This window comes from Antechinus flavipes, chromosome 1 (assembly GCF_016432865.1).
Source record: "Antechinus flavipes isolate AdamAnt ecotype Samford, QLD, Australia chromosome 1, AdamAnt_v2, whole genome shotgun sequence".
Lineage (NCBI taxonomy): Eukaryota > Metazoa > Chordata > Mammalia > Dasyuromorphia > Dasyuridae > Antechinus > Antechinus flavipes.
The window spans coordinates 164,832,746-164,841,634 of record NC_067398.1 but is presented as its reverse complement, the minus strand read 5'-3'; the positions used below and the strand labels follow the sequence as shown (position 1 = coordinate 164,841,634).

Sequence of the window (8,889 nt, the reverse complement as noted above, 5' to 3'; positions counted from 1 at the left end):
AGAAAATCCAGAGTCTGGTCAATAGGGTCAAATGCTTCAGCAAGGTCCAAAAGAAGGAGGTTTGAGAAATAACTATTAGATTTGGCAATAGGGTTATTAATAACTTTGAAGAGAACAGTTTCAGTTAAAGGATGATAAAATCAGACAATTGGCAGGTTTATAAGAGAGTGAAAGTAAAGAAATGGAGGCAGTAAATGTATAGACAGATTTCTCAAAGAGCTCCCCAAGAAGAAGATATAATGATAGGGAGTGGAGATGATAAAATCAAGTAAATGTTTTTAAAGATGGGGGACATAGTTGAAAGAAGGAGAGGAGTCAAGAAATTAAAATTGATGGGGGGGGTAAGGGAGAGGGAGAAGAAGAGAGAGAGGATGAGAAAACGGAGAAAGGAGAAGGAATGGGGGAGAGAGAGAAGAAAAGGAAAAGAGAAAAGAAGTAGAGGGCCAAAGAGAAGGGGAGGAGGGGAAGAAAGAGAGGTAAGAGGGAGGGATGGAGAGAAGAAAGGAAGAAAAGAGGAAGGGAAAGAAAGAGAAAACCTTCTGGAAAATATGGGAGGAGATGGTATCAAGGGCACTTGTAGAGGAATTGGTCTTGATGAAGAAAAGAATTTCCTTTTCAACCAAGATTGGAGTTAATGAGAAGAAAGGAGAAGATAGTATTTGAATAATGTCAAAGGAGTGGAAAAAGACCTTCCCAGATTCAATTTTTTCAACAAAGCCTGAAGTGAGATCCTTAGGCTAAAAGAGTTGAGGGAGCTGCCACTATAGGAAGTTTGAGGAGAGATGAGGAGGTTTGGAACAGCTATTGTAGAAAATGAAATAATCAATAAGTTAGGGAAGATTTAGTGAAGGCTTAAATTAAGATTATATAACATAAATTTGTTTTGGACAGTCAGTATGGTTTGGTGATTTCCTTTAGCATTCAGCAACACGTGAATAAAATAAGGAGAGCAAGGTGGGGAGAGTTACCTAGAGTTGGGGTTTTGGCAATAGAGCAAGATATCAAGAGATTCTTTAGTAGAGGGGAGCGTAGATTTAAATTGATTCACAAAGGGGTCAATAGCTAGAGAAAATGTGGGTGATGCAGTAGTAATGGTCTGGGAAAGAATTGAGCAGTGGAGGTAATGAAAGTCATAGTGAAGACAAAGAATAAGGTTAGGAGTCTTTAAAAGAGAGGGAAAGATGAGGTGATAAAAGATAATTGGATAAAATTCAAGTTCATAGAATATTTGTGGATGATAGCAAGATAAAAATGGCAATCTGTGCTTCCACATGCAATCTGTTGTGATATATTGTTTTTATTTTAATATGGGAAGAGAATTTGACCTCATATGATATATGTTGGAAGAAGGGAAGAATATTTTAATAGGCAAATAATGTATTTGTATTATTATGCAAATAATTTCGACCTTTGGATCTTTGTAATCCCTGGAGATCTGCAGACTACAATTTGAAAACTGTTACTCTAATGAATCATTGCCCTAATCATTCCTATAAAGTAATCAGCATTTCATAGCTTTTTAAGGTTGATTGATTCATGATGACCTGGACATTGTCCTTCTGGGAGAAGGCAAAAATATCTGATTTTTATTTTTATTTTGCTGTGGAATGTGGGGAGACAATGTATGAGAAATGTTGAATAGGTCAGAGATAGGGGTTTATTAATTCTGCTATCTAAAATGTTTAAGTCAGTTGAGTATCTAACCTTCCCAGCAAATGATTGAAGACTGTTTTCTGAAAAGTAGGGGATGCCTTGCTCTGCTTCTCTAGGCCAGAAGTGTTACCTTGTTAGATGATAGGGAAACAAATCCCCATGGGGCTGGATTAATTTCAGCCCTTTGCTCCTTTCATCTAGGAAGATCAAAAGGATTCTACAATTACTGAGAGACTTGTGAAGTCTTATGTTTTTTTCCATTGGAATATTTTTCATTAATAAAAAAAGTAGTTCACCAAATTATTGCTAAATAGGAGGCATAAGAACTCTCTGGTCTCCCAGTTCCTTGTTCATCCATCATCCGTTAGGTTGGAGGCAGAGTTGGCTTTTCCTAGCATATGAAACTCACTAATAATCTTTGTTTATTTACCGATGGGATCATTGTGGTGGAGAGAAACCTGAAAGGTGACAGGCTGTGTGGGAGGGAAAGCAGAAGCAAATTTATTTTGCTACAGTCTTGTAAAATATTATTATTGGGGGGCAGAGATAATTCTCATATTTCCTGAATTAGTGTTTGATTTTTCTATTGCTTTATGACTGAGATAGATATACTACTCTGCCTAGCCACATTCTCTACCCCCCAAGGTAGAAGAGGGAAATATTGAAGAGTTCACTGCTATGAAGGAATCTTCTCTCAGATATCCTTAGTAAACGATCAGCTAGCCTCTGTTTGAAATTTTCTGGAGAGGAGACTCCACTAACCAGCTTGCCTCCGCAGTCAGCTCATTCTATTTTCAGATAGTTTTGTTATGAAGTTCTTGTTAACATCAAGCCCTGACACCTCAAGTATCAATGTGCTGTTAGTATTACTCCGCATATTTTTGGAGCTCCTCTTTGAGAATTATCTTCAGGGCCTATTTGGAAATGTGTGGGGAGAATGGATTGAAAGACAGGGAGTAATGTCTTTGTGCCTTAAAAATGAGCTTAATTTTGAGAAATAAAACAGGAACAGGTCTTTATAAAAGCCTTTTGCAGGCATGGCCTGTTTACTTTGCTTGGTGGCAAAATCTTTGCATCTTGTTCAAAATTAAAGAAAAGGGGCAGCTAGATGGCACAGTGGATCGAACACCGACTCTGAAGTCAGGAGGACTTGAGTTCAAATCTGACTTCATACACTTAATACTTCTTAGCTATATGATTCTGGGCAAGTCATTTAACTCCAACTCCCTCAGCAAAAAAACAAAACAAAACAAAAAAACAACGACAATAACAACAGAATTAAAGAATGATTGACTAGGCAAAATTCAACTTGACCATGGAATGAGGCAAATCTGAACTGAGGGGTTTATCCCAATACCCATTCTCCTTGAAGAGTAGGGTTTCCAGAACCTAGCTACTAAGTCCCTTCTCTCCTTCATCATTAACTACTTTTTGGGGGTTCAGTCGGAAAGCTTACTCTTCATTCTCAGCAATCTGAAATCTGAGCTACTGACAGATGCTAAAATCACTTAGGTTCTAAACTGCCTTTTACTTAGGTTCTGAACTGCTTTTTTATATTCCATAGAAGACTCAGGGCATGCCTAAATGTTCTCAGCCAATCTGGTTCATCCAAAGACTTTTCACCTTTCATATAGAATCAGACAGAGGCAGCTTGAACGATATCATTTTTTCTAAACCATTATACCCCCATTAAAAATATTTGATTGATTGCATGATTAAGACTTGTTCTCACCACATTAAAACATTTATGAATCTTAAGTGAGAAGAGAGGTGAGTTGATTAATTAAATCTACTTGTTTATGCTGCTCCAGAGATTGTGCCAAGGAATGGAGAGGAAAGATTGTCCCAACTCTGACAGGTAAGAATCTAGAAGGCAGTCTTGTGAATACTGTGTTTGATGAGGATAAAACACCCATTCCAGTAGTTGCAGTCTGTCATTCCATAGGCTAATGTTCATAGAGGAGCACTTCAGTTTTGTTTTATTGTTTTCTGGAGCTGATTTCTATTTAATTTTCTATGATCAGAGATTCTGTGCATTTCTATTATTTCCTTCATTATTGTCTTAAAGTATTTTGTCCTGTTGTGGTCTTCTGATTCTTAGGCTTCTTCTGCATATCCTTTCTTCAAGATTAATAGTTTTGTTTCATAGTGAACATATTTTCTTTTAATTTTGTGGTGCCTTTTTTCTTGTCCACTTCTGTGTATTTGTATTCTGGGTTACAGATTATCATCCTGTTAAAAATAAATTCATTATTTATTTTTAATATTCAGCTAAAATTTTGGAGTTATGAATTTCCTTTCTTGTGCTTCTTTAGTATCAATTATACAAATGAAATCATGCAAAATATATTTCCATATTAGAATAGTACTTTTCATCATAAGTCTTTTGGAATTGCTTTGTATCATTACTTTGATCAGAATAGCCAAGATCACAAGATCACTCTTGATCACTGCATAATATTGCTGTTCTCTGTACAATGGTCTATTGGTTTTGCTCACCTTACTCTACAACAGTTCATATAAATCTTCCCAGGTTTTTCTGAAACCATCTAGCTCATCATTTAGCACAATAGCATTCTATCATAATCATATAATACAACTTGTTCAACCACTCCATAATTGATGAGCATCTCAATTTTCAACTCTATCAAAAAAGGACTACTATATTTTTGTACATATACATCATTTCCCTTTTTTCCTTTATCTCTTTGGGATACAGACTCAGTGGTATTTCTGAATCAATTACAGTTTTATAGCCCTTTGGACATAGTTCCAAATTTCTCTCCAGAAGAGTCGGACCAGTTCACAATTTTACCAACAATGCATTAGTGTTCAGATTTTTCCACATTCACTCCAATTTTGTTATTTTTTTCTCTTATGTTGGCCAATGTGATATGTGTGAGGTAGCATCTTAGAATTGTTTTAATTTACATTTCTCTAATAATAGTGATTTAGAACATTTTTTATATGATGATAAATAGCTCTGATTTATTCTTTTATCTTTGACCATTCTTCTTCTTCCTTTGACTGTTTATCAATTGGGGAATAACTCATAATTTTATGAATTTGACTCAGTTTTCTATATCCTTGAAAAAAATGAGAAACTTTATCAGAGAAACATGCTGTAAAAACTTCCCCCTAAGTTTTCTGCTTTCCCTCTAATCTTGACTGCATTAGTTTTTTATGGATAGTATTTTTTAAAACAATTATAACTTTTTATTGACAGAACCCATGCCTGGGTAATTTTTTACAACATTATCCCTTGCACTCACTTCTGACTTTTCCCCTCCCTCCCTCCACCCTCTCCCCCAGATGGCAAGCAGTCTTATTCATGTTAAATATGTTATAGTATATCCTAGATACAATATATGTGTGCAGAACCGAACAGTTCTCTTGTTGCACAGGAAGAATTGGATTCAGAAGGTAAAAATAATCTGGGAAGAAAAACAAAAATGCAAATAGTTTGCATTCATTTCCCAATGTTCTTTCTTTAGGTGTAGCTGCTTTTGTCCATCACTGATCTATTGAAACTGAGTTAGATCTTCTCTTTGTAGAAGAAATCCACTTCCATCAGAATACATCCTCATACAATATCGTTGAAGTTTATAACGATCTCCTGGTTCTGCTCATTTCACTTAGCTTCAGTTCATGTAAGTCTCTCCAAGTCTCTCTGTATTCATCCTGCTGGTCATTTCTTACAGAACAATAATATTCCATAACATTCATATACCACAATTTACCCAACAGTTCTCCAATTGATGGGCATCCATTCATTTTCTAATTTCTAGCCACTACAAAGAGGGCTGCCACAAACATTTTGGCACATACAGGTCCCTTTCCCTTCTTTAGTATCTCTTTGGGGTATAAGCCTAGTAGTAGCATTGCTGGATCAAAGGGACTGCATTAGTTTTGTATAAAACTTCTAAAATTTAATGTAATCAAGATAATCCATCTCACTTCCCATAATCAGAGCATCAGTCTTAATAGAATTTCCAATGTGATAAATTACATATGATCAGGAAAAAAAATGATGTTTGTCTACTACAAGGAAATCACTGCAAAGTTTTATCAAAAGTCTCATTAATTTTGTTCACTTGTGTGATTCAGAGAGATTGAGAGAGAAAAAAAAATCACTCCTCTTAAGAAAGAAGCAGTTTGTCTTAGCCAGTTTCTTTATAAAATGGAGCTGAATCATCAATTAGGAAGCAGGAGAATTGATTACATTAGAAGTATATCCTTGGGCTATAACCAACTCAGAGAAACACAGAATCTCTGAATTGGTAGGATTGTCAGAGTTCAGTTAGGACCTAAATAGGAACTTCTACAACTTCACCAGGTTATCTCACCTTGGCTTGAAGACATGAAACAATTGGAAATTAATTCTCTGTTTAATCTACTTTTAGACAGTTCCATTAGGAAGGTTTTCTCAAAATTTTTCTTTTCCCTATTTTCCCCAATGTCTAATTGATTCTGCTTTCAAAATATCTCTTGTAAACGCTCTCTTCTCTATGCTGATTCTATCACCACCACCCTAGCATAGGCCCTCTTTGCTCCTGAACTATTGTAATAGCCTTCTGTTTGTTTTCTCTACTTCCTCTCTTCCCACTCTAGTCCACTCTCCAATCTGCTACCAAATTGATCTTCCTAAAGTTCAGGCTGATCATGTCACTCCCAAATTTGATAAGGTCCAGTGGTTCCCTTGACTCCAAGATCAAATATAAAACCTTCTGTCTGGTCTTTATAACCTAATACTTCCTACCTTTGCATTTTTCTTGTAACTTCTTCCCCTTCATGTTCTTATTTGTCCAGTGACTCTGGGCTCCTTCCTCTTCCTCAAACACCAAACTTCATTTTTCAGTGCAGGAGCAATGGCTTGGAGAGCACTGATATTGGAAGCTATGGAGATTACAATGAGGATGAAAACTAGGTTATGCTTAATATGTGAAACCATTATTCTTAGATTACTAAATATGTTAGAATCTTTATTTTTTCAATGGAGGGAACTTGTTTGGGGGAATTTTCTCTACTCATAGAACAGATAAAGTCCTATGGAAATACTTGAGGCATATAGAGGTTAGATAACTTGCTCAGCATTACCTATTGTGTGTGTGTGTGTGTGTGTGTGTGTGTGTGTGTGTGTGTGTGGCAGTTGAGGTTAAGTGCCCCAATCACACAGCTAGGAAGTAGTGTCTGAGGCCAGATATGAAGTCAGGTGCTCCTGACTTCAGGGCTGCTCTATCTACCTAGTGGATTTACCCACTTACTAACACAAGTGGCAATTGAACCTGATCTTCTTGACTGCAAACAAGCTGCTTTTATATTCTTGTGAAATTTGGTTAAAAGTTTTCCTGACTCTAAAAAAAATTTCATTGAAAACTGGGAAAACATTTTTACATTCAAAGGTTCTTATAAAGGCCTCATTTCTAAAACATACAGAGAATTGACTCAAATTTATAAGAATTTAAGCCTTTCTCCAATTGATAGTCAAAAGATATGAACAGACAATTTTCAGATGAAGAAATTAAAACTATTTCTAGTCATATGAAAAAGTACTGCAAATCACTATTTATCAGAGAAATACAAATTAAGGCAACCCTGAGGTGTCACTACACACTTGTTAGATTGGCTAGGATAACAGGAAAAGATAATGACAAATGTTGGAGGGGATGTGGGAAAACTAGGACACTGACACATTGTTGGTGGAATTGTGAATGGATCCAACCATTCTGGAGAGCAGTTTGGAACTATGCTCAGAAAGTTATCAAACTGTGCATACCCTTTGACCCAGCAGTATTTCTATTGGGCTTATATGCCAAAGACATTTTAAAGAAGAGAAAGAGACCCACATGTGCAAAATGTTTGTGTCAGCCCTTTTTGTAGTGGCAAGAAACTGGAAACTGAGTGGATGCCATCAGTTGTAGAATGGCTGAATAAGTTATGGTATATAAATGTTATGGAATATTATTGCTCTGTAAGAAATGACCAGCAGGATGATTTCAGAAAGGCCTGGAGATACTTACATGAACTGATGCTAAGTGAAATGAGCAGAACCAGGAAATCATTATACATGGCAACATCAAGACTATATTGTTTCTGGACTTATACCTTCATCAGTTCTGATGGATGTGGCTCTCTTCAACAATGGGATGATTCAAACTAGTTCTAATTGTTCAGTGATGAAGAGAGCCATCTACACCAAGAGAGAGAACTGTGGGAACAGAGTGTGGACCACAACACAGCATTTTCACTCTTTTTGTTGTTGTTTGCTTGCACTTTGTTTTCTTTCTCAGGTTTTTTCTTCTTATTTTTCTTGTGCAGCAAAATAATTGTATATATATATATATATATATATATATATATATATATATATATATATATATATACACACATATATTGGATTTAACATGTATTGGACTCCCTGCCATCTAGGGGATGGGGGGAGGAAGAAGGGGAAAATTTATAACAGAAGGGTTATTATTGAAAAATTACCCATGCATGCTTTTTAAATAAAAAGCTTTAATAAAAAAATTCATTGAATGTCAGCTTCTCTCAAATATCTTTCTTTGAGTTTGCATTTGTTATATTTTTATTAGATGTCCAGATAACAGAATTTTTGCATTTTCTGAATCTTGTTTTTCTTTTATAACTTTAAAATACTTGTTATATATTTAAAATAAAAAATCAACATTAATGGCTTATTTTGAATATAACATGTTATATTTATATATTATTAATATATTTTATGTTACATAAATATAATTTAAAAATACAAATAAAACACAATAAAAATAACTTGTGAATAACAAAAACTTAGTTTTCCCCCATTTCTAAATATTGTGACACAATAAGGCTTTCAGTGAGATTCCTAGTCTTCTTGACTTTTCCATTTAGCATTAAAGCCATGGATGGCTCTGTAATTCTTGGTACCTCTGGGCTCCAGGAAGTTTTCATCTACTACTAGAATGAGAAAGATGTTATGTATCCACTAGAGTTTGAGTTGGGTCTTGAAAAATATATAGGATTTTTATAGCCACAGATATGATTGGGAGGTGTGGGGGTGCTTGGGTCAGATAGAATAGCTGAATCAAAAGCAAAAACAAATGCATGACATGCCCAGAGAACATCTAGTTTGACTAGAATTTTAGATGCATGAAGGAGAACTATGGGAGATAACTCAATAATATAGTAGAACAGCCACATGAAGTTAGTGCATAGAACACTGGGCTTAGAATCAGG

General features: G+C 35.4%; 1 protein-coding gene across 1 annotated transcript in view; it reads right to left on the bottom strand.

Annotated features, from left to right (window-relative positions):
• Nucleotides 1-3,440: 3,440 nt before the first annotated feature.
• The window catches only part of LOC127551229 (dynein axonemal assembly factor 6-like), a 44,966-nt gene continuing 39,517 nt past the window's right edge, over nt 3,441-8,889 (bottom strand). The window contains exons 2-3 of the transcript XR_007951049.1: nt 6,413-6,549; nt 3,441-3,885 (exon numbers count right to left, since the gene is read on the bottom strand). The gene's annotated coding sequence lies outside the window, so the exon portion shown is untranslated. The remainder of the gene's footprint in view (nt 3,886-6,412; nt 6,550-8,889) is intronic.